Genomic DNA, 26,651 nt, shown 5'->3' on the forward strand with positions numbered 1-26,651 from the left:
CTGTTAATAAATGCCATTAGACATGCAGACTTCTCTGTTTTGTAAAAAAGTCCAAAATCAGAGATTATCTCTGATTCCTTTTTCACATGAAATAAAGGGGAAAATGACCATTTTATTCCCTTGGCTTAGAGAATATGGACAGTCATGTTTTCAATTTCACAGTTCATTGCACCTACATTTATTAGATTAGCGCTGGTTTAGAAATGCACCATGGAACCTCCCAATAACTTGGCAGTCACTTTTTGATTGCTTCTCAGAATTGTACTGTCTTGTTCTCCCAAGACTCAGACCAAGGTTTAGTGACTCAAAACTGAAACGCTGCAGGCATAAATTGATTCCAGCCCTGGCAAGGCTCAAGTTATTACTTTTCTCCACCTGATTATTATTCTGGTTTTCACTGGTGTCGCTTCTTGTCTCAGGGGCTGAGTTATAGAAGCAGATGTCCCCTCCAGGCTAGGAGACTAACAGCAACATGTGCGCCCTGGTTTAGAGGGGAGCCTCATTCTATTACTCTTCTGCACTGGACCCCAAACACCTGAAAATATAGCCCCAGCAAGCTCATTTTACATTTGGGTAGAAAGAAGAATTGCTCCATGGCCAGCTATACGAGGTGTTATTTGAAGGGTACTGGAAAGGTCCAGGCATAGATGTCATTCCCTGCCCCATACCACTTACCTTGCACTGCAGATGATGTCTAAATTCCACCAACAATAAGTCATTTTTTCATTTCCATCTGGTTTTTAAATCACATATTCCTGAGAAGTTTAACATGATTGATTGTTTATCTGACTGTATCTGATCTAATTTTCCGATCAGTTTTGGCTCCAGAACTTTAACCACTCTTACCCACTCCCCTATTTTGCTTCTTTAATGTTGGGCGAAATACTTACAATACTGGTTGGTGCATAAGTCCTTAGTCATTGGTAGTTTTACTGTTGTTATTATTATGTTATGTGTTTTACTAGCCTAATGAGTTAATAATAATAGCTAATATTTCTTGAACACATGCTATGCTAAAGATTGTTCTAGGCCCTTAGTTTGTTAGTTATTTAATTATTGCAACCATCCCAGGAAGTAGGTACTATTTTCTGCCTCATTTTAAGGATGAGGAAATGGAATCAGAGAGGTAAAGCAACTTTCCCAACATCAAAGGGATACACAGCGATAACACCAATATTCAACAGTGATCACCAGTAGTGGAGAAATTGAAGGGAGAGGAAGAAGGAGGATTCCAACAAAACCAGCCACCTACCCCAGTGATGGCTGAAAGATAGGACTGATCTCAAAAACATTTAATTGAATTTGTCAGACAAAATGAAGAATTTAAAGACTTGTACCATTGAGGAATAGCATGGGCTCTCTTTCTTCTAGGAACTTTCAGAGTTGGGTACACGGGTATATAGTATCTGGAAGGTACTGAACTTAGTTTGCCTGGAGGCAGAAGATACATTACAAATAAGGTTCTCACCCTTTTTTTGTTCATATCAGATTTATATGGTAGGTGATCTCCGTGGGGTGTGCTCAGGTTTGTTTGTGCATGACTCCCAGCCTTGACCTGTTTGTCTCGCCTTTGCTCCTTCACTCAGGAAAGCATATTGAAAATTAAGAGAATGAAAGTGATATCTCTAGGCCACACAACTTTGATGAGCATTATTCTGGTGCCCTGAATGGGCTATCTCCAAGGGAAAACCCATGGAGAGGGCTTTGAGGCAATCTGTTACCCTGACTTTCCTATGCCCTTACAGGATGTCTGTGGGTATAGTCATGCCTAGGATTTGAGAGCTGGAGACTTCTTGACAGAAAAATAGGAGTGAGGAAAAGGACAGAGGTAGGACAGGCAAACCAAGATCTTGCAAACACAGTTCAGACATGGTAGAGAAAAAGGTGGTCGTGCCATCTAGTCAGCTCTCTGCAAACCCATAGAGTGTTCCCAGACTCAGCCAGCGGAAGGAAGTCCAGCCCAACCATGCGTCTGGGGCACTGGACTGGGGGTGCACTGAGCCTGGATTGGCAACTAGGAGTGCAAGGCAGCTGGTGGGACAGCATCATTCCCTAATTTCTTGTGCCTGTCCTGGCCCCTCTTTCTCCTGCTTTCCCCTTTCCCTATTCTCCCATCCTACCATTCCTATTCTCAACACTTTTCATCTCAGTAGCCACTTTTCAGTATCACCAGTGTTGGCAGTGGGGAAGCAGTGAGTAGGAGCCCATACTCCCCATGTTATAACCTGCCACGTCCCAACATAACATCCCAAGGTGGGCAATTATAACAGTTTGAAGTGTACTGCAACATGAAATACAAGAGGTCTTCAAAAAGTTCATGGAAAAAAAATTTAAAATTATGCACGGATTTCATTTTTTTTTTTTTTTTTTTTTTTTTTGCGCCAAAATAAGCTTCTAGTAACTTGTCATAACATGTCTAAAAGGGATCCAGTTTGAGGCACTAAAAAGTATAAGACACCAATTTGAAAAGACCCCCTATCAGAGCAACATGATTCCTGCTAAAATAAAGCAAGAAGAAACATTACACTTGTGCTGGAACTTGGATGAAAGAATAGTGAAATAACTGATGCTGTGTGAAAAGTTTGTGGGAACAATTCCCCAAAGAAACAGCAGTTCACAAGTGGATAACTTGCTGTAAGAAGGGACAAGATGATATTGAAGATGAAGCCCACAGCACCAGACCATTCACATCAATTCACAAGGAAATAATTCATCGTGTTTATGCTCTAATTGAAGAGGATGGACAGTGTTGACAACACAAACAATAGCCAACACCATGGACATCTCCGCTGGTTCAGCTTACACAAGTCTGTCTGAAAAATTAAAATTGAGGAAAGTTTCCACTTGATTGGCGCCAAAACCACATACCCAGATCAGATCATCTGCAGACAAGAGCAGAGCTTTTAATGTAAAGTTTAAGTGAGTGGCTTCAAGGTCCTGAAGCATTTCTTTGAAGAACTGTAACAGGAGGTGAAACACAGTTTCAGCAGTATGGTCCTGAAGACAAAGCACAATCAAAGCAGTGGATTCCAAGAGGTGGAAGGGGTCCCGTTAAAGAAAAAGCATCAAAGAGCAAAGATCTTGCCAACAGATTTTGGGAATGCTCAAGGCATTTTGCTTGTTGACTTTCTGGAGGGCCAAAGAAAAGTAACATCTGCCTATTACAAGAGCGTTTTGATTCCAGCACTTTGGGATGCCAAGGCGGGCAGATCACGAGGTCAGGAGATCAAGATAATGATCATCTGGCCAACATGATGAAACCCCGTCTCTACTAAAATACAAAAAATTAGCCTGGTGTGGTGGCACGTGCCTCTAGTCCCAGCTACTCGGGAGACTGAGGCAGGGGAATCACTTGAAACCCAGGAGGTGGAGGTTGCAGTGAGCCAAGATTGTGCCACTGCATTCCAGCCTGGCGACAGAGCAAGACTCTGTCTTTAATAAAAAAAAAAAAAGTGTTTTGAGGAAGTAGTTAGCCAAAGCTTTAGCAGAAAAATACCTATGAAAGCTTCACCAGAGAGTCCTTCTCCACGATGACAATGCTCCTCCTCTCCCCTCTTGTCAATAAGGGCAACTTTGCAAGAGTTTCAATGGGAAATCCTTAGGTATCCACCTTGCATTTCTGATTTACCTCCTTCTAACTTCGTTCTGTTCTCTAGTCCTGAAAACCTTTAAAGGCCACCTATTTTCCTTCAGTTTTTAATGTAAAAAAAGATTGCATTGACATGGTTAAGTCCCAAAGACTCTCAGTTCTTCGGGGATGGACTAAATGGCTGGTATCATTGCTTACTAAAGTGTCTTGAGCTTGACGGAGCTTATGTTGAGAAATAAAGCTTATCTTTTCAATTTTTATCCTTTCATCCCATTTTCTACAAACTTTTTGAAGAATCCTTATATAGAAGTACATGAAATCAGCTACATAAATTGTGAAATACAGTTTAGAAATTTAGTTTTTATGTTACATATGCATTTTGTTTGCCTAACAGATATGTGTATGGGTGGTGTACATGTGTGTGCTTGTGCGTGTCCATAGAGTGGAGAGAAGCCTCTACCCCCAATCATTCTCGCCATTCCAACTCCCTGGATTTTCCATGAGAACTCTCGGCCTCTTTCCCTTTCTGCTGTGGCTTCCTTTATCCTTTTCTTATTTTCCCTCCCACTAGCATCCACCCTCTTCTCCATCTCCTCTCTCTTCTTTTTTCCCTAGATTTCTTCCTTTTCCTCATACTCGTACTTTTCTGCTCCTCTTTGTCTCATTCGTCTTTCACAGTTACTGTATGATGGAAAGTAAAAATGACAAACCAAAACTCTGAGTAACAATTAATCTCTCCCTTCTAACATTTTTTTTTGTCAGAGAGTTAGAATATGCATGCAAAATTTTTCTCTTCTTACAAGGCTTGTGCATTTTTTGTTGGAAATGGTGACATGCCATCACAAAGCTTTGATAAGCAGAAGCTATTAACTGAGTCCTCAATTATCTACAAATTTTGTGGTGCTCTATTTTTAGGTGAAAGCTAAATGACAAGAGAGCAAGCACAATGAGTTTTGAAAGGATACCCCCGAATAGTAAGCTATTGCCATAAAAATTCTCTATGACAAATAACTTCAAAACTCAGTGGCATAAATAAGCTTTTTTTTTTTTCTTCCACACAGTTGCAGGTCAGCTGAGGAGTGGCTGATCCAGGCTGGGCTGGGCTGGGCTCTAAGCTGCTGGTTGATTCCAGGTCTGTCCCATGAGTCTATCTCCCCTCATCCTTGGATTAGTAGGATTCTAGGAACATCTTCTCATAGAGAGGATAAAAGTTGAACCTTGCAGGTGCAATTCAGGTCTTTGATTGCATCACACCTTCTAACATTTAACTGGGCAAAGCAAGTCACATGGCCAAGTCCAAAGTCAAGGGGTGGAGAAGTACACTTTGCTTCCAGTAGGAGGAACTGCAAAATTACCTAACAAAGGATGTGACTATGGGGCAGGATGAAGCACTGGGGCCATTACATTTAAATTGTCACATCCCCAGGTCCTGGGACAGGAACTGCTGCATTTAAAGCCACTAACAGCCAGCACCCTTGGATAAAACCTTCACTTTAGTAAACTGATGGCATAAGGGTTCCTTTCTTGAAGCTGAGACAGTGGGGTGGAAAGGAAAGCAGGCATGGGGATGGCTCATGGTAATGGGGCACCAAGAGAATACTCTTTACTTCTCACAAGCGAGCACATCCCAGGGTATGATCTGTCTCTTTTCATAACCTTGAGGCTGCCGTTTGTCTACTTTGAGCCTCTTTCCTACCTGTAGAAGGGACACATTGGAAATGGACTGTATGACCTCAGAAGATTTCTTTCAGACTTTGAAGGGGTTTAAGATTTTTACGTACACACCGTAGAACATTATTATTAATACCTTCCTTGCCCCTTTCTCCCAAAATTGTATTCGCCTAGCAAGACCTGACGGGCATTCATGGCTCAGATCACTTGCGAAGTTCACATAACAGGAGCAAGAAGTAAACCTTTGTGTGGTGTATGCCACAGAAGTATTGGAGTGACTTGTTACCGTGCATAGCCTAGTAAAAACTGACTAATATACCTTTTCTTTTGGCTTATCAGACTAATGCATACAATGAAGGCAACTTTGTAATTAAGGCTCCACTGTCTCAAGTAGAAACCCCTATATTCGACATCTAGATCTGACATTGGATTTATTACCTTGGATAAATCACTTGACTTCCAGATCTTATTTTCCTTGTTTTAAAATGAAAATAATAAAATATTATGTTTTTTCTTATAATTGTTACTTTTATACTACAACGATTAATAATCATTGCTACCACTTTTTCTCTCTTCCTTTTGAGCTCGTATCTGTCACTGGGGCTAAGCATCTTCCATGGGTGGGATACTCACCACAATTTCACGAGGTAGGTTAATTATTCCCATTTTACAGACTTAGTACTCAAGATCTTGCAACATCAAGCAATCTGCCCATGGTCACACAGCAGACAAGAGTAGACATACAATGTTTGCGAAAGCGAAGTGTGTTGAATTTAGCAAGGATCTCAATTATACCATTTAGGTATTTATTTTTTTTGTTCTTAATTACAGTACCTAACGTAACATCATGCATAGGTGAGAACTATACTAACTTTGATTGTTTCTAGATTTTAAAAATATTTTCTTGCTTTTTGCCACAAGATGGCACCCAAAGCCAACAAGCTCTAACAAGCTACCGGGTCCTGCCCCGAGTCAGTTCCCAGCATGGCTGGGAAGATAGGTTTGCAAACAGGCCTCACACCTTGCTCAGACCAGGGGGCCCAACCTGGCAGACCTGATCAGTGTCCGCTTGGGTTCCAGACATTTGGACACCTCGGCCAACACTGGAACCACATTTGGAATCTTTCCCCATAGATTTCACATTTTTCTAGATCAAATAACTTTACCTTGGAAACTTTGACCAAATCCTCTTATTTTTAGAAATTCCAGAGGTCCTCTTCCAGAAATGACCTATCTGCCCACCTCTGGCCTAGTTGTATTATTACAAATGTTGCCATTTAATGCAATAAAATAGATATTTAATGTAACTAAAGCTTTTGAGCTTACTGTTACATTAAACATCCCACTATACCACCCAACCATGGCCTGTGGGACTGTATTGCAGGCCAAACCTGAAAGCATTAGAAACACAGAAATTTAGGATCTGCTCCCTACCCACCAGATCAAAATCTGCACTTAAACAAGATTCCACTGGTGATTCATATGACATTAGAGTTTGGGAAGCTACACGAGAGCCACTGGCCCACAGGTTATTTTCCTATACAGGCGCGGTGGCTCAGGCCGGGCGCGGTGGCTCAAGCCTGTAATCCCAGCACTTTGGGAGGCCGAGACGGGCGGATCACTAGGTCAGGAGATCGAGACCATCCTGGCGAACACGGTGAAACCCCGTCTCTACTAAAAAATACAAAAAACTAGCCGGGCGAGGCGGCGGGCGCCTGTAGTCCCAGCTACTCGGGAGGCTGAGGCAGGAGAATGGCGTAAACCCGGGGGGCGGAGCTTGCAGTGAGCTGAGATCCGGCCACTGCACTCCAGCCCGGGCGACAGAGCCAGACTCCGTCTCAAAAAAAAAAAAAAAAAAAAAAAAGTGCTTCCTGGATTTACATCAATGAAGTATCTAAAATAGTCAAATCCATAGACTCAGAGAATTGAATGGTGGGGCTATGGGAGAGGGGAGAGGCGGACTTACTAAACAACTGGTGTAGGTTTCAGTCAAGCAAGATGAACATGCTCTAGATATGCTGCACGATGTTGTACCTGTAATCAACACTCATGCATGATATGCTTACACATTTAGTAAGAGGGTGTATCTCACGTTAAGTGTTCCCACCACAATTTTTTTAAAGTGCTTTCCTATGGACAAATGCTGCCACAAACTGGTGAGCATAGCAGGATTTCAGGTCATATTGTGCATATTCTCTCTCTCTTTCTTCCTCTCTCTTTCCTCTCCCTCCTTCTCCCTTTCTCTTTCCCTCCCACCTTCCTTTTCCCCCTCTCTCTATGGTATATATACCCACAGATTCACCATCATATACACATATATTTGTTCAACTGAAACACAACAGCTTATCTTGCAAATATGTCTGCAGAAATCGCTTTTTAATATTCAGCTACTTGGGATATTGGTGTCACATCCATTAGTCCTGGTAATCAAAAATTTGTTATTCTCTGAATCCTGGGATAAACATACCCCCTCACAAACTCACACTGCAAACACCATAAAAAGAATTGATTATGCATCCATATCTCTCCTACCACATTCACACCAACCCAATACAACTTGTGCAAGTTTTAAATGTTTTAGGATCTTTTTTTTAAATATAATAACAAAATATTCTTGATGATTTTTGCTTTAATTCTCATCTTGTTCTCCTTAAGCCTTTTCTGTCTGATGCCCAGTGTCTGAGGAATTAACTTAAATCTCTCTGGAAAGTCCTGAGCTGGGCCAAGCTTCCCCTTCCATTATTACCAGAGACAGCGATGTCCTTGATTTCAGGTGCTGTCAACAGAGCTATGTGTCACCCAAAAGAAGGATTACAAAATGGCAAAAAGAGGATCTGCAGGAGCAGAGAGAAGGAGGCAGAGATGGAGAAAGAGAGGAGGCAAGGGGGAGGAGTGAGAAAGGAGTAAGCAGGTGGAAAAGTGAAGAATCAGTGAGCAAAAGAAAAAAGGGCACTGATGGCACAGAATAATAATAATTATTATAGTAAATGATACTAATAATGTTTCCCAACTCATGCAGAATTAGATCCAAAGTCCCTGCCAAGGCACATTCCTGTCCTCTTCAGATTCTTCTCAGCTCTCCACTTTACCTCCCTCAGAAATCACCTCCTCCACCCTGCATTGCTATGACCACACCCGCCTCACCACAGGATCTACCCGCAGGCTCTGGCCTCAGGGACTTTGCACGTGTGCTCTTCCTCCCTTCGTGAAGTCTTCAGCTCAAAATCTCTTCCCTGACCCACCCTACATAAAACTTCCTAAACTCACCTCTTCTAGCCACCTTTTAACCCTGCATGATTTTCCTTTTCAGCCCTAATCACCTCCTGATAGCTTACATGTGTTTGTTTCTTTGTTTGTCTGACTTGCTGGATCAGAATATCAGTTCCAGGCGAGCAGGAGTTCTGTTCTGTTTGCAACTGAACCTCCAGCACCTAGGACAGTGGCTGATGCTCAGTAAGGGGAAATCACCATTCATGGAGGTGAATGGGGGGCTTACCGGGTGCCAGACACTCTTCTAAGTGCATTGCATGTATCAACTTGTTCAGTCCACCATCACCCTACAAGGTGGGCTTTTGACTGTAGAGGAAACTGGGGCACACTAATGTTTCTTTGTTTCCCTTCTTCTCAGACTTTCCCTTAAGCAGCATTTCCCCACTGAAGAATGCTCGAGAACAGGAGCTGGCAAACAGCTCGCTGGCCAAATCCATTCTGCTGTGTGTTTTTGCAAAGAACGTTGTAGTGGAACATAGTTGTGCCTATTTGTTTAGATATTATCTGTAGCTGTTTTTGTGCTGCAACGGCATAGTTGATTAGTTGTGACAGAAACCATATGGTCTGCAAGCCAAAAATGTTTACTGTCTGATCCTTTACAGAAAGAGATTGCTGAGCACTGCTCTAGAAGACAACCCAACATGAAAACAAAGCAAAACTCTTGTCCTATAGTGAAGGCGGTGGTTTGACTGTGGCTTTTCACAATCCAACCAGTATGACTATGTCTTTTCTATGCATTAGGACGAGTTGAGAGAAAAATACTCCCATCTTGGATTCAATAAATGTGTGTTCTCATCTTCATTGTGTTCCTAATTAGCTGTGTGATCTTAGGTAATCGTTTCATACCCCTCGATATGTTTTCCCTCTTGTCACAATAATAATTATATAGTAATGGCAATAATTATAATAGTAATAGTAATAATGGCTCTTGTTAAATGCCAGGCTCTGCTCTTGGCATTTTACTGTAAAATAATAGTGTATGATACTCTAAATTCCTATTGGATTGTGAAAAGACATAGTCAAACCACTGCCTTCACTACAGGACCACAAGAGTTTTGCTTTGTTTTCATGTTGGATTATCTTTTAGATACTTTAAATTAATTACTTGGGCTTTTCATAAATATTCTGATTCTGTTCTTATAGGCACATGGTAGAATTGTGTGTCCAGTCCCACTTGTAAGTAAATGTGGCCATAGGGTTTGCTTTGGGGAACAAAGTGTTAGAGGAAGTGATACATGTAATTTCTGACCAAACTTTAATGGCCAGGGTACACACATCCTCCATTCTCTTTACCCATCTTTCCTTCCATTGCGGCAACCAGAATTGCTCCAGAAAGTGGGAGCTTTGTCAGCTGGGTCTCAGACTATGAGCAATGCAGAGCAGAATTCCCAACTGAAACCTCATGGTGCCTAAACATTAAATATACCTTTTTTAAGAAGCCAGTAAGATTTGGGGCTATTTGTTACTGAAGCACCAGCTAGCCTATCCTGACTAATAAGATATCCACTGAGATTCTCCTCCTGTTCTAATTCTAGAGTTTTAAGAATACAAAGACCTCTTCTTCCTCAGGGGTGGGACCCTCTTTGTTTTCGCCATGGGAAGACGTTACCCCATGATGTGCAGATGAAGAAGTGATAGGTGACCCTGTTAGTCATATCTAGCATATTTAATTAGGGTACAGAGGAGACGTCAGGAGATGGACAGGCTTTTTTTTGAGTGAAGACAGTAACAATCCAGTTCACCCTGTTGTTATTTCAGTTACAGTTTTAGCAATCTTATTCCCAAATATCTGCACTTGTGGCTATTTTAAAAGTTCATCCCTGCTGATTCCTTTGGGTTAAGGTTCTAATGGATCTTATTTAAGTGTCTATGAATGCACTTGCATGCAGGTGTATGATTTCAGGAAGGGTAGTACATTAAGTTATTAGTAATCATAAATTAAAACCAATGCATCAGGTATTACTCATTGGAAGACAAATGAATAGGGCCTAAGAAAGACACATTTTGGAAAGGAAAAATCTCATAGATGAAGATTCCCTGGAAATGAAGAACCCAAAACAGCTGAGGTTCAAGGTGCCTGGGGTTATTTAAAGACATGAACAAATACCTTTCAAAAGAAGACATACACGTGGCCAAAAGCATATGAAGAAAAGTTCAACATCACTGATCATTAGAGAAATGCAAATCAAAACCACCATGAGATACCAACTCACACCAGTCATCAGAATGGCTATTATTAAAAAGTCAAAAAATAACCTAGCAATCCCATTACTGGGTGTATACCCAAAGTAATATAAATCATTCTATTATAAAGACACATGCACACAAATGTTCACTGCAGCACTATTCACAAAAGCAAATACATGGAATCAACCTGAATGCCCATCAATGATAGACTGGATAAAGAAAATGTGGTGCATATATACCATGGACTACTATGCAGCCATAAAAAAGAGTGAGATAATGTCCTTTCCAGGGACATGGATTGAGCTGAAGGCCATTATTCTTAGCAAATGAATGCAGGAACAGAAAACCAGATACTGCATTTTCTCACTTATAAGTGGGAGCTAAATAATAAGAACACATGGACACATAGAGGGAAACAGCACACACTGAGACCTATCTGAGGGTGTAGGGTGGGAAGTAGGGGAAGGATGAAGAGAAGTAGCTAATGGATACCAGGCTTAATACCTAGGTGATGAAATGATTGGTACAACAAAACTGTGTGACACACATTTACCTGTGTAACAAACCTGCACCTCCTGCACTGGAAAGGTTACCTCCTGCACGGTACCCCTGAACTGGAAATAAAAGCTAAAAAATAAATAAATAAAGACAAGGTGCCTAGGGTCAAGGGAGGACTGAAAGAGAAAAGAGAATGAGGAGGGAACAGAAAGAAATGTTAATCACTTTAACACAACTTTAAATGTCAGTCATACCTAGGATTGGCGTGAATGTTTAGTTTAAAAAACTAAAAGAAAGAGGTTGGGCATATCATCATTTTTTTGTTCAGTCAATGGTAAAAAAAAATCAACTTGGCACAAATAAAGGCGTAATAGGAATTATTTGAATAATAGGCATGATGAGTACATAAGCCATGTACTTTTTTCCCTATGCATTTTTCATCGGAATACTTTCAGACTGCATGCTTCAATTTCAGCACAGGACATTTGATGTGTAACATGGTCCTCTGGCTCAGATTGACACTTTCACTACATGTAGGCATTGGCTGGAATTATTTTGGAATTATTATTATTTGGAATTAATTATTTGGAGATTATTTCACATCATTCCAGAATGGGCAATTAGGGTCTGTTTTGAGATAAGCTGTGGGTCAATCTAAGGTATGAGTGGCCTTTTGTGTGACCAGCAAAGACAAAGCTGAGTGTCAACCACCACAGAAGAGGGCCTGCATCTGACCAGGAAATGTGCCACATGACTGTGTGAGGTGTGGCCCCTACTGCCAACAGCAACAGCAAGCCTGAGGGCCCACTCTGCCAGGCCCACACAATCCTCCTCTGAGAATGCTGGCCACCAGACTGCCATGTTGCACAGCTCCTGTGGTGCCATCCACTCCTGCTGTGACTGTGAGGGCTTTCCTCATATAAATACAGCATGAGTGTGCTCCAGGGAGTTGTACAAAGTGGTGGCCTTCTTGGCCCCTAAATTTTGTGAGCATGTCACCTCTGATGCCATGGAGATTGACAAACTTTTACAAGGCATGGGCCAAGTTTCCAAAGCTAAATCTTCTGAGGTCAAGGCAGCGGGAAGTGGGGACTCCCAAGAAGCTAGTGGGTGACAGGAGATGGAGTATGGCTTTGAGCTCATGTCGTGTATTGGAGCCAAAGAAGGCCCTGGTGCTAGAATAGGATTAGGAACTTTGAAAAGTGTCAGAACCCCTTCCTTTGCTGGGCAGAGCCAGACGAGGAGCGGTCCTCCTGGGACAAGTCTCAAGAGTCAGGATGGTGTATTTCAAGGTGCCCAAAGGAATGGGACCCATCATTTACACATCACAGGAGTTTAGAGGATGAGAGGGTTAGGTGGGCTAAGTGACACCATTTCTCCCAGTGTGCTTTTCTTTGTTTTCTTTGACTTTGAGCATATATTTATTTTACAATCACTGTCTTAGTCAGCTCAGAATGCTATAACAAATTGTCATAGACTCCTGGGTGAGTTAAACAATAGAAATTTATTTCTCACAGTTCTGGAGGTTGGAATTCCAAAAGCAGCACACCAGCCTGACTGGGTTCTTTGTGAAGGCCTTGTTCTTGTTTCCTCCCCAGAGGCTGGAGAGCAGGGAGAGAGAAAAGAAGCCTCTCCTGACCCTTCTTATAAGGACACAAATCCCATTCATGGCGGCTCCACTCTCATGACCTAATTACCTCTGAAAGGACCCAACTCCTGAGACCATCACATTGGGGTGTTAGGATTTTTACATATCAATTTTGGGAGGACACAAATATTCAGTTCATAATAATAAAAGAAAATACTATCTATTTCTTTTTTGGCAAACTTAGCTCAAGCACATTGATAAAAGAGGTGGCAACTCTATAAATATGCACAAAATTTACTATTTATTATCTACATTAAGTCACAATAATGACAATAAATTACATACATACAGTTATGTTATAATTATAATTTAAAATAATTTATTTACACTAATTATTCATGGTCCTAAGGATTAATGAGCATCAACAACGGCATGGACGTGGTCATCTCTCTCCAGACAGATGTCTAAGGACAGAGGATGTTTCCAGCATCCAGACCATCAAGACATATGAGCTTCTTGTGCCCAAAATTTGGGCATGTCATCTTAACACCTGTGCTTGGTATATCTAATCCCCTAGTAATTATTAACTGAATTTAAAATTTTCATACCCAGTACACCTCTGGTTTGAGGCAAGGTTTTTATTACAGAAATTCATTTCCCTGACCCACCAGTATTACTTTTATGTGTTCTGGTTTGAGAGTTAGAAACCTAAATGCTATCCATGTTTCGAAGCTTAACATTTTTGTAACAGCCACTATATCCATTTGAAAATGTGGACTTTCAAATTAATTGGTTTTTGCCTCAGTTGTTTGAACTCTAAATACATTCAATAGCAAAGAGAAGTCACATCACATCTGAAGGCCTAGGCAGGTGGGACTTTTAGCCCACATTATTCTCTAGTGGGAGGGGGATTTCTTTATGCCCGTATACGTATGAAAAATGTGAAAAAATTCACATTTTGTATCCTTTCTTCCTTGTATGTTCCTCAACATCCTTTCTCCCCTGTTTCTATGATTCCATAGTTGTATTACTTACAGAAGCTCTGTAAAATGCTTACAGATATGGTTTAAAGGAAAGATATCATATAAGATGAAGGTGTCATGTACACAGCTGTACCATGTCAATGTGAAGCATTTTGGGGCATGAGACACAGAATTCTCAGTAGCAAATGAAAATGAAATGAACAAAACATTTTTCAGTTCATTGGAAAGTGATTTCCTGTAGTACCCATGAGGTCAGAAAAGACATTTAGGTTCCTCTATGAGATGAATCAGAAATGCAAAAATAAATATTAGGTCTAAAATGGTGGTAACTTCTAAACTTGGACCTAAAAGAAAGCTTGAATTCATTAAACTTATTTATGGGTGAGAATATTGATACCTAGATAAATTAAAAGGCTTGCAGAAGGTCTCCCAGGCAGCAGAAGAACCAAGCTCAGAACCCTGGTACCTATCTCCCAGTCAAGTGTCTGTTTCTGTAGACCTTGGGTGTTCATTCTTTTAACTTACCCGGGCCACACTGGAAGATGAAGAATTATCTTGGGCCACACATAAAATATGCTAGCATGAATGATAGCTGATGAGCTAAAAAAAAAAAAAAATTGCAATCTCATAATGTTTTAAGAAAGTTTACCAATTTGTGTTGGGCTGCATTCAAAGCCATCCTGGGCTGCATGCAGCCTGCGGGTTGGACAAGCTTGCTGCAGACTATATTGTCTTGCTCTTTCTGCACCAAAGGGTTGACTTTATATGACCTCTTGTCTTCCAGTCAGATGTGCTTCATTATAGAATCAGAATTTGGGTGCCATCTGGACACAAACCAGTCTTCCTCCCAATCACTATAAGTGGTATAAGGAGCACTGGAAAAAGAAGCACCATTCTACTGGCCAACTCCACTTGATTTAAAAAAAAAAAAAAGCAACAATTATGAAAAAATTAAGACACCAGACTTTAGAAAGCACTGATATGAAAGCTTTGATTCATGCTCATGAGCAGTTCTAAGCAAATTTTTCATTCCCAATGCTACATCTTCAGAAACTGAAATGTTCACCAGTTGGAGTTCATTTCAAAGTGAAAATTCCAATTCAGTGAAGCTGAGATGAAGATCTGAGTTGACTTTTGTTTTATGATGACCTAAGTTTCCTATCCATGCCAACTTTTTCCTTTTTCTTTTTCATATATTAATGATGTCTCTTTTTCTTCCTCGAAGTTTTAGCTCCATAAAACACCATATTTAACTGTTCTACTTCTCACATTCCAAACAACTCTCCAATCAAATAGTTCTGCCTAGCACAATACCTCCTCTCAGAAAGCCAAAAACATAGATATGGAGAGAACAAAGTGCAACTGTGTTAAAGTTGTTTAATAGCCCGCCAATAAGTAGCCCACCAATAAGGGGGGCACAGGAGAGGCGGTGGGGATGGAGGGGAAAGCGTAGACATCCAAATCAAAAGCACAAATTTTGTCTTCAGAAACAAAGTTAAAGAATATCTTTTTGAAAAGGATCCTTGGGATAAGAATGCAAAGTGTGACCTAATAGCATAGGCTACAGCATCAGCGCGTCTCAGGGAGAGAAAGCTGTCTTATCAGAAGTTAGATAGATGGATAGCTGTTACCATGGAAGTTGTTAGCTGCCCACAGAGAAGCTCTCTGAGAGTTACCATGCATTTTGGGGTGCCCATTAGACAGATAAGGACATCTCACCAGTCCAGTGAGACCAAAGGAGTCCCATTGGTGTGGCCAGAGAGTCTTAACATCCTTGAAAATGGTTGCTCATCTTCAAGTTGCTCCTTATTCTTTAGTGGTCAGAAAAACCAAAGGAATTTTGGTTGGGGGCAGGGGAATATGGAGGCGTCTCGTAAAAAGGGCCTGAAGCTAAGGAAGAGAGTTTAACAATAAGCCATTGATGATGAAGAATTTCAGAGATGAGGCAGAGAAGATATTAATGGAAATCGTGGATGGATTTGAGGCAAAGCAGAATGGGATCAGATCAAGGGGCCCCAATAGAAACAGCATTCTGGCTTTTCATCTTTAGGCTTCTATGGAAATGTGTGCACCCCGACTGTCGCATGTGCAAATCAGCTGAATGTCACAGAAAGAGATGTGTTCCCTTTTCTATTGAGTTCTATGAAGCACTAGATGGAGGGATGTTTTGAAGTAAAACTAAGACTTTTCATTTGGTAAGATTCGCTTGTCGAAAATGACAATGACATAACCTGTAATATATTGCTGAATAGTGTGTCAAGGGTAAAAATGGAAGCCTTGGAGATTTAATTCATTGTTTCTAAATTATGCTCTTATTTGGAGGGAAATTTAGATCTTCATTTTTCATTCATTGTTAGAGTATCTTTCCTCTGTATTTCATGAGCTCTGTCCAGGTGACACACAGATATTTGTGACCCTTCTGCTGGTTTCATATTTCTAATCCAGACCTCACTTTACAAACCAGAGTTAGTTTCATTGTTCCTTTGGGTAATTTTCAAATATTGGAGTACATAGGTATGCAGTGAAAGCCTGTTAAATTATGTACTCTTAAACCCTGCTCCCAGAGATTCTGATTAAGAAGATGTGGGATCTAGGAACTTGCATTTGTGACCAACGCTTTAGGTAATTCTGATTCTGATGCAGTTGGCCCACCAGAGGCACTTTGAGAAAGTCTGCCTTACCTCATCCCCTTCCAGTCTCTGTTTACTACTGCACTCCCTTTAATTCCCACTGACACACAGGACTCTTCAGGGTCCAAAAAGGGAAAACCTAAGCGCTTCAAACTTTTTCAGAGTCCATGCCATATGCCAACAGCACCCAATAATTCCAATAAATGCCCAATGATTCCAGCTCCAATGCTTCTATTCTTTGGAATCAATTTCTAATTCCACCTGCTCTAGAATGTCTTCCTGATCAGGCAAAGTGAGAGAGAGCTCAGCAATAGCTATTCTTTAGGCAAATCACAATCACCTTTTTAGCCTTTTGCTCCATCAACTACAAAACTAGACAGATGGACAAGATCAATGGTTCTCAGATCTGTTGGGGAAGCAGAGTACCTAGAAGTCTTTGTGAAATGCTGTAGAATATAGAACCATTTACTGACTTCTAGGATATGAACCAGAATCAATTTTACTAAGAGAAAACTTTGGATCTGGCATGGTGGCTCAAGCCTGTAATCCCAGCACTTTGGGAGGCCGAGGCTGGCAGATCACGAGGTCAGGAGTTCATATTGGTCTGGCCAATATGGTGAAACTCCATCTCTACTAAAAATACAAAAATTAGCTGGCATGATGGCATATGCCTATAATCCCAGCTACTTGGGAGGCTGAGGCAGGAGAATCACTTGAACCTGGGAGGTGGAGGTTGCAGTGAGGCAAGATGGCACCACTGCACTCCAGCCTAGGTGACAGAGGGAGACTGCATCTCAAAAAGTTTAAAAAAAAATAAAGAAAGAAAATTTGACCATGCAATATAAAATAACAGCTATGACTATCTGAATGGCAGATTTCTTTCCCAAAGATGGCATACCCACCTGTATATCCTATCTCACATCTCTATCTTATAATGTGACTGGCATTCCTTTCATTGAGAGGTTTCTTTATATTCCCACTCCTTTAATCTGAACAAGAACTTGTAACTGCCCTGATCCACAGAGTATAGTGAGAATGATAGTTTGTGACCTCCAAGGCTAGGTCATAAAAAGAATACAGTTTCCATCTGTCCCACCACCACTGCCTGCTTCTCCGATGGGAAATGGTTGGAGACATTTTAGAGAAAAGGCATGACGTTATTTGTGTTTTTAAAAAATAACTTTGACAGGTTAGTGAAGTGGCTTGTATGGACAAACATGGGATCTGAGAGGCCTGCAGGAGTTATTTTAGGAAATAAGTTGTAAAGATTTGGAGAAAAGTATTATAGTAATATTAGATATAAAGATAAGTGGATAGACTTGGAATATGCCTTAGAGTGAGAGTGGACAGGATTTGTCGGTGGATTTGTTATGGGAGGAGTTGGTGAGAAAGAGGATTCTCTTAGCTTTTTGACTTGATCACCTGGTCAGAAAGCAGAATTATCTACTGAGGTCGTTATGGTAAAGGAAGGAGTAACTTTGGGTTGGGGAAATAGTTTGGTTTTGAGATCTTACTCGTCATCCAAGCAGATACATCAAATCTAAGGAAAGGTACACAAGTCTGGAGTAGAGGAGATAGGTCAAGTCTAGACATGTATATGTAGCATCATCGGCATATTGTTGCTATTTAAAGCCAGGAACTGGATGAGATCAAGGAAAGAATTGGAGTTAGGAAAGAGAAGTGGGTAGAGGCAAAGCCCTGAACAATCCCTGTAAAAGTAAAGGAGTGTAAAGGAGAAGGAATATATTTTCCTTACCAATTGCCAGGGTCTTGGCTGACACTCCTGTAACAAAAGATAGATTAACAAGAGAAAAGCATAATAAATTTATTTAACCCAAGTTTTACATGACACAAGAGCCTGGAGTAATGAAGACCCCCAAACCCAGGGAAAACTCTATTTTTGTGCTTAGGTTTAATGAAGAATGGACAGCCCTGTAGAAATATGATTGGACAAAAAGGGTCTGATTTAATGGGAACAAACTGAGGAAGAACCCAGCAAGGCTCACCTGTTTAGATGGATCTGTGGCTTCCAGGTATAGGGTAGGATGCCTGTCACATGATGGCCTTATGCCCTATTTTTAGGTAAGGTAGGTCATGGAATTCCTTCACAGCCAGCTCTTACACAGAAAAGCAGAGAAAGGTCAGAGAGTGACCTTTCTGCTCTTGCTGTTTTCTCAATTTCCAAGGTGTCATATTTTGAGGTTGAGTGTTCTGAGCTCCAACACCAGCAAAGGAGGCCGAGAAAGACATCATTGATGTCAGAGAACCAGGAGAGCCGGCATGTTTATATGCTGATTAGAATAAATGAATACAGAGAAGAAAGGCTGCAGAAGAAAGAAAGAACCATAGAAACATAGACCTCAAGAAGATGAGGGAGGAGAGAGTCAGAGTGGAAATGGAGGGCTGATCTTTCCGAGGAAGGAAGACCATCTGCGTAACCAGAGGAGAGAGAAACCATACGTGTGCAGAGGCTGCAGTTGGTAGACCTGACGAGGGAAGATGAGAGAGTTTGGGTGAGTCCTTTCTCTAAACCCACTTGTGTGTCCTTATGTTCTTATGGAAAACCTGTTTGTCAAACTCAGGTGGTCCTTGGAGAGTTCCATTTGGCAACAATTGAAGGTGTCTGGATTGCAGAGTTAATGAACCCAGAGCTAAAACTGTCACTGGGTAAATGGCAAGGTAGACAATGCTTATCTTTAGAAATGCCCCCTCCCCCACTCTCCCACCTCCTCATCTCTTTGTTCAGTGTTCTCAATGTCCTTTGGTAATTCAAGTCAAAAAAGAAATCAGTAGAAAGACTTCTGCATACCAAGCTGTAAGGACAAAGTGTCACCCTTCCCGGCATTGTTTGCCTTTTTAAAGAGAGTTCTGGGAAAAGAGAAGACAGTTCCTAATGCAAGTCCCCAGTGGAAGAAATTCAGGCATGGGGAAGATTTGGAGGGACTGGCTTTTCAACTTCCAATCCCGTAGGGACAAGGATCATCAAAGATTTGCAGGATTAAGAAACAAAACATCAACCAATCTACTGTATACAAATCTGATTACTATGCACAGATGCCTTCTGTTTTATCTTTCAAGTATTTAACTTTGACATTCTGTGAACCATCATGAAAGAGAGGAGAAGGAGAAAGAAGGAGGGAGAAGGAAGAAAGGGAGGAAAGGAAATATTAGCATAGTTGATTGACTCTAGCTAGCTATGTCATAATACCTCTCTAAGAGTCAATTTATATATTTGGTTGTAACTCTGGTTAGAGTATTCAAACATTGTAATTATAATGTATTCTAGATCAGAATGGACTTGGTATAAAGGTTGGTTTGGTTGTCATCACTAGTCATTGCACTTGTCTTGAATAATAAGGTATAAAATTCCAGATAAAGCATTTATGTGTGTTGTATCAGAGGCAAAGTGAAAAACTATAACTTGGCTATTTCATAATAGGGAGAAAGGCAGAATAATTCTAACAATAACAATAATAATGATGACAATACCAGTAGCTCTCATACTGAGGACCTACTACGTGCTTCGCACACTGTTAGATAATTAATATTATCCCATTTATTTATTTATTTTGAGACGGAGTTTCACTCTTGTCACCCAGGCTGGAGTGCAAGTGTGTGATCTTGGCTCACCGTAACCTTTGTCTCCCGGGTTCGAGCAATTCTCCTGACTCAGCCTTCTGAGTAGCTGAGACTACAGGTGTGCGCTGCTACACTCAGCTAATTTTATATTTTTAATAGAGACGAGGTTCTGCCCGCCATGTTGGCCAGGCTGGTTTCAAACTCCTGACCTCAGGTGATCCACCCACCTCGGCCTCCCAAAGTGCTGGGTTTATAGGCATGAGCCACCATGCGCAGGCTGTATTATCCCATTTAATTATTCTCATTTCACTTGTAGATATTTTTTTAAAAGTTCATGATTTCATAAAATAAGTACTTATAAAGACTGGTCAGAAATAATGTGGCCCTCCAAACTTGTGAAGGCCAAAGGACAGTGGTGTTTAACAGCAGGATTGGTCAAGTGCAAAGTATCTGTGTTCACTGTGTTGATTTCTGCAACAATGGTCCTTTCTCCACTCGGGCCCAATGAAACAGCATACTTACCCTCTGCATTTACACTTTTTTTTTTTTTTTTTTTTGAGCCAGGGTCTTGATCTATTGTCCAGGCTAGAGTTCAGTGGGTGATCATGGCTCACTGCAGCCTCAAAATTCTGGGCTCAAGTGATTTTCCTGCTTCAGCCTCACAGGTAGCTGGGACTACAGACACATACCACCATGCCTGGTTAATTTGTTTTTTCATTATTTTTAGAGACGGGGTCTTGCTACGTTGCCCAAGCTGGCCTCAAGCTCCTGGCCTCAAGTGTACCTCTGGCTTTAGCCTTCCAAAGCTCTGGGATTATAGACGTGACCCACCGGCCCTGGCCTTGCCTTTTTGTCTCAGTTCTGAATCTTTGAATTTTTCCCAGATTCTTCACTGATGGTGAATGCTAGGGACTGGAAATAGTGTGTAGGTCAAACTACCTTTATGGCAGAGTGTGCTCACCCAACATAAACCTGCAGCTGGCCTCTTACTATTAACCAACAACCAACACTGAAGAATATTTTATTTTAGTATCTTTGATGCACAGAAGCCAATAGCATCTGAGTCACAAAACCTGAGTTTGGATCTCACTTCTGTTGTTTATTAGTTGTGTAGCCTTGTGCAAGTTCTTTAGCCTCTCTGATACTCAATTTCCCTATTAGTAAATTACGGGAATTCTGACGTTCTTGTGAGAATCAAATTAGAGAACGTATATGAGCACCATACTTTATAATTGAAAGAGACAATGAATTTGCTCGGTTTTAGGACCTTTCTGATTTGGAAGGAGGAGAGAGAGAAAGGGATGGGGGGAGAAGGAGGAAGAAGCGATGGAGGACTGGGAAATGTTTTGTACATATGAGAAATGTTTGATTACTGGTTATAATGATGAATCAGTTTCAATTAAAATAATCACAATAAATAGCTAACAGTTTTCTCTTCCCTCACTCCCAATAATTTCCAATGTCTGTCCCACCAACACTTGTGTAAGGAAGTAAGATTATAGATTACAGTATCACTTTCCCAGGGTAAATCTTAATAAGGAGGAAAAAGAAAACAACATGGAGTTTTGGGATGATTCAAAAACTGAACAGTCAGGCCCCGAATAACTGAGAACTGGCTCCTTCTGCAGTGTTGCCACATGCTAGTTAGCGAGCTGGCTGGTGGAGAGCACACACGGGCATGATGCACCCAACACCCTCACCCAGCGCCAAACACAGGCAGGGGTACTTGACCATGACTTCTTAAAATCTAAGAAGGTTTTAAGTTCCAGAACAGTCTGCTCTGCATTTGGTGCAGTGTACCCTGGGTATGCTCATTGTGTAGGCTTCATACATGTTTAAAATATAGGTCTGCCACGCTTTCTAATGACTGAAGGGAAAATGGGGCTACTTGTCTGCAAACATCACTTAGTTGAAGCAGAGTCAAGAAAATATTTCTACTAGAATTTCTGAAAAAGTGTCCGTGGGATGATGTTTAGGCTGTGAGTTTAGAAACAAGCAATAATACAATTAATAAGTGAAATATATTTACGTTTTGCTGGGGTTCATTTTGCCACTTTGAATTCTGAACAAACTGGTGTTTGAACTCCCAGAAGAACCAGCAAAAATAAATAAATAAATAACAGCTTTCATTTGTGTATTGTTCTGGATGCTACTGCGATGGAATAAATAATGCTATCAATCAATGCTTGTGATATAAAGGCTGTAATTTCCTTTACTCTCCAGCAGAAACCACATGCCTGGGGGCCCATTAGTACAGGGCAGATGCCGATACAATTTAAGAAGAATGTGGCATGGAGAATTAAATGCTTTCCAAGAATGAATGAGATCAGCAGCCATCATATACATTTACAGATGCTTGGCCTTTCTCTTCAGTCTGCAAATGGAGTCAGGTGGTTTTCCCAGAGGTCACTCTGTCACCTTCCTCATCACACAGGAGGTGAGAACTTGGCCCTCAGCCAGGCATCAATGTAGGAATGGGCACCTTGAACTGCTTCAAATATTGGTGTGAGGCTGCAGGCTGAAGATTCCTGTGAACTCAGCCTGTACCCCTTGCTGGGCTCTGTCACCCCATTGAACCTGGCTAATTCTTTTCTTTTATAATTTGTCAGGTTATGGGGGGTGCGTCACCTTTGGAAATAGCAAAATGAATGTTTGGATCAATTTGCTGAAGTCTGTCTTCAGGCATGCACGAGTGCAGGAGGTGCCATGGGGGGATAAGGATGGGGCAGGACACAGGGTCTGGCTGTTTGAAATGGAGCCAGTGTGCTTGTTGTAGAAGGACATCTCTGTTGTTTTGATTCCGAGTTAACAGGGGGCTGAAATCCTAATGCCCAGAGCAGACGCCTGTTCTTCGGGTCATGACCCGGCTTTATCCACATATATTCCTGAGATCAGAATCATGCTGTCTCCGTGAATTAGCCTAGAGGGAATTGCTAAACCTTCAGAATGTAAAAGACTCAATGACCAGAAGCGCACGTGTTCCCTCACTGTAAGAACGTGAAGGGAAAGCCTTCAGGCCAACACCCCGGCCCACTCTGCCCAGTGACCCATCATGTGTTATTTCTTTTAGGTCATCAGGTTCTGCCAAAGCGCAGGGCAGGAAAGGAGAATCAAAGGAAGACTCAGCAGCAGTGGGGGTGAGGATGGGAGTGGGGAGGGCGAGTTAAGAGCAGCCCGGAATGAGCAGTGCGAGGCTGAACCTTCCTCCTGCAGATCAGGTTTTTTAAAATGGTCTCTTGGTATTGAAATGACGCTTTGAGAGTGAAATTTTCTTTTTCTTCCCCTAAAGTTCATTCATGTAAAATTATTTCCCTACAAAGTATCTAGAAAAGAGGCTTGTTGTTGTTAGAGGAATGTTTCCTTTCCGAATGTTCAGGAAGCACAATTTCACTGCTCTCTTCAGTCATGAAGTCTTCTAGGTTAGAGACTGTGCAATTGTTCACCAAACCATTTCCCATTTTCTCCTGGACACACACTAGACTGCACTTCCCATCTTTCTTTGCAGGGAGGTACAACCATAAAACTGAGTTCTGTTCAATGGAATGTGGGCAGGAACGATGTTCACCGCCGCAATCGCCACCAGACCTGGCCCATAAAACCTCCTTTGCAGTCCTCTGGATTCCCTTGTTGCTGTCTGGGAGCAGAAGAGCCAGGGGATAATGTGGGAGGGAGCCGGGGGAAGGTCGAACCTGAGTACTCAGACCTCAGAGATCTGTGGATAGAATTTAGGGATCTGAGACTTTGAATGGGGAAAAAACGAATCTTTCGGCCGGGCGCGGTGGCTCAAGCCTGTAATCCCAGCACTTTGGGAGGCCGAGGTGGGCAGATCACGAGGTCAGGAGATCGAGGCCATCCTGGCTAACACAGTGAAACCCCGTCTCTACTAAAAATACAAAAAGTTAGCCGGGCATCGTGGCGGGGGCCTGTAGTCCCAGCTACTCGGGAGGCTGAGGCAGGAGAATGGTGTGAACCCAGGAGGCGGAGCTTGCAGTGAGCTGAGATGGCGCCACCGCGCTCCAGCCTGGGTGAAAGAGCAAGAATCTGTCTAAAAAAAAGGCATCTTTCCCCGGTAAACTGAAATCTAGTATATTTTTTCTATTACATATGAAAGTCACAAACTACAGCAGAATTAATAGTACCTGTCACCTATAGACTTTGGCACCGATAGAAATAACAGGTACTTTCATAGCACATTACAGTTGTTTGATAAGATCACAAAATGCTGTGTGATTATCCCTACTGGGAAATTGTGGTTATTACTTATACTTGCCTCTGGATCTTATTCTAATAAGGCAGCACCTATATCACAATTTCTTAAATATTTAGATAACAATATTTGAATATTATTGGTTTTGTAGTGCCAAGTAATTCATGTTATACATTTAAATATATTATTCTGAGTGTGGTCCTTAAGCTTCATCAGGCTGTTAAATGGGTCCCTAGCACAAAAATGTTTGATTCCCTGTCCTGGAATTGGTGGGGCCACAAAACAGAGGAATCCTGGATGCTTGAATGACTGCTTAGAGCAGGCTCCTTTCCTTCCCTTTCCCACTCTCCCATCAATCTGCATTAAACTCAGACATGAGTGAGAAATAACCAGACATTTGCAATGGCTTATTCCAGCAGTTAGTCTACGACTGACACAATCCTAGAGGAAGATGAGTAGGGAAGAAGTTAATATTGTGAATGTTGATGTGAACATTTTGAAACTCAATTTTCTAACACTAACTTTCATGCATTTGCCTGCTGGGCCTTCACCTTTGTGTCCTCAGTGATGAGTCATTTATGGTTCAGCAGAATGAAAACAACTGATTCCCCAACAGCCTTATACCAAGCACTCTTACAGCTGCATCAAAGTTCAGCTTGAGAAGGGACACACAATCGAGTTGATGTGATTCAAGGACAGGATTTTCATTGTTCATGAAACTGGCATGCAGTAGTATCTGTCTACGTACACCACAGTTGTGTAAAAAGACAGCTAACCAGCTCTGCCAGAGAGTACTAAAGAGCACTCTAGCGTTTTCCAATCAAAATTAATATTTCTTTCAATGCAGAAGCCATGACATCTAAAAAATGCAAATTTATTTTTAAAATGGTCTTTAACACTAAAAAGACATTTAGTAATTAAATGAGTTAGGAGAGTGTGATTAGCAGTGGCTGAGCATATGCCTCTTGTTATAAGTTTAGTGGGAAATTGCTTTTTCATTCCTTTTCTTTTCTTGATTTGTTTAACAGAACATTTTCCCGTAGTTCTATTTTAATGAGCTCCTAATGATGTTCTAAGTGTTCTCTTGTACATTATTATAAAGCAATGGGGTTTATAAACCTAATCAGGTTTGATGATTTTAAAAATTCAAATCAATGTCACATTTGTAATATATACAATTTATTTCTAACCTCAGTTTTTCTCTTGATAACTAATGCATCAATGGTGTTTTAGCTTTTTACTTAGGTATATGGGCAAACAAAATACTGTAACTAGCACTTCTAGGTTCCTGACACTTAAATTTCAAGGAATCATCTAACACTTAAAATTGACTTTGTTCTTGAGCAGCCCAAATATCGTAAAAACATCTTATCTTTCAGTTTTCTAAATAAACTTTTGTATAAGTAGATAATATAATGCCTATAATATCCAAACAAAATAAAAGAACATCCAATGAAAAAGCAAGTCCTCTTTCTCTCTTGACTTCTAGAAACCTAGTTTTCTTCTCTGGAAGCTACCACTGTTAACAATTTATTTTATATCTTTTCGAAGTATTCCATGCATATATAAATAAACATGTACATATTTCATGTTTCCATACAAATATATTAGACTATAAATACTCTTTGGAACTCTTCTTTTTAAACCTAACAGTAACATCTATAAGACCTTTCCATATCCATATATAAAGAACTTCCTCCCTTTTCCATATAGTATTCCAGTTTATGGATGTGCCATGTGCTATTTAATGGGACCCTATTAATGGATATGTAGGTTGTTTCCAGCCTCTTGCCATCACAGTGTTTTAATGAGTGGCTTTGCCCAATAATGTCGTTTTGCACATGTGAGCATGCATATCTGTTAACCAAATACCAATGAACGCAAGATATGAGCATTTCTAATGTGATAGACATCATAAAGGATTATTATTGTATAATAAATTCTTTGCAACAACTAATGTCAGACTCCTCCACTAGGGAGGAATTCTCCCAAAGAATTCCAGTGATGCAAGGTCCCAGCAACTCGCTTGGCCTCCCTGGTCCTGCAGAAGGGCTAAGTAGATAGAATAGTCTGTACTTAAACATGCTGAACAGAAACAAATTTGTAAGATACCAAAGTGTTTGGGCTTGGAGTAGGGAGGTGAGAGAAGAGTGAGAGAGGCTGGGCGGGGTGAGACAATGATATTTAGAATTAAGACCAGCCTGGCTGAAGATGCCAGGACACACGTAAGAGAAGGGGGGCGGTACCTGGAAAAGTTCATTGTGCAACTGTGGCGAGAGAGAGAGAGAGAACATGGGACCTGGAATCAGAAAAACTACTTTCGAGTTCTGCCTCCATCACTTAACTACAGCTGCATGATCTTGGGTGAATTAGGATAGCAATACTTACTTTGCAAGGTTGTCATAAGGAATAAAGAGACAATGCATGTGAAAATGCCAGGTAAGCCGAG

The 26,651-nt window shown here is 41.1% G+C and overlaps 1 protein-coding gene across 1 annotated transcript in view; it reads left to right on the forward strand.

Moving 5' to 3' along the window:
• Positions 1–18,728: 18,728 nt before the first annotated feature.
• Positions 18,729–26,651, forward strand: part of EGFLAM (EGF like, fibronectin type III and laminin G domains) — a 234,149-nt gene continuing 226,226 nt past the window's right edge. The window contains exon 1 of the mRNA XM_065546179.2: positions 18,729–18,929. The gene's annotated coding sequence lies outside the window, so the exon portion shown is untranslated. The remainder of the gene's footprint in view (positions 18,930–26,651) is intronic.

This window comes from Macaca fascicularis, chromosome 6 (assembly GCF_037993035.2).
Source record: "Macaca fascicularis isolate 582-1 chromosome 6, T2T-MFA8v1.1".
Taxonomy (NCBI): domain Eukaryota; kingdom Metazoa; phylum Chordata; class Mammalia; order Primates; family Cercopithecidae; genus Macaca; species Macaca fascicularis.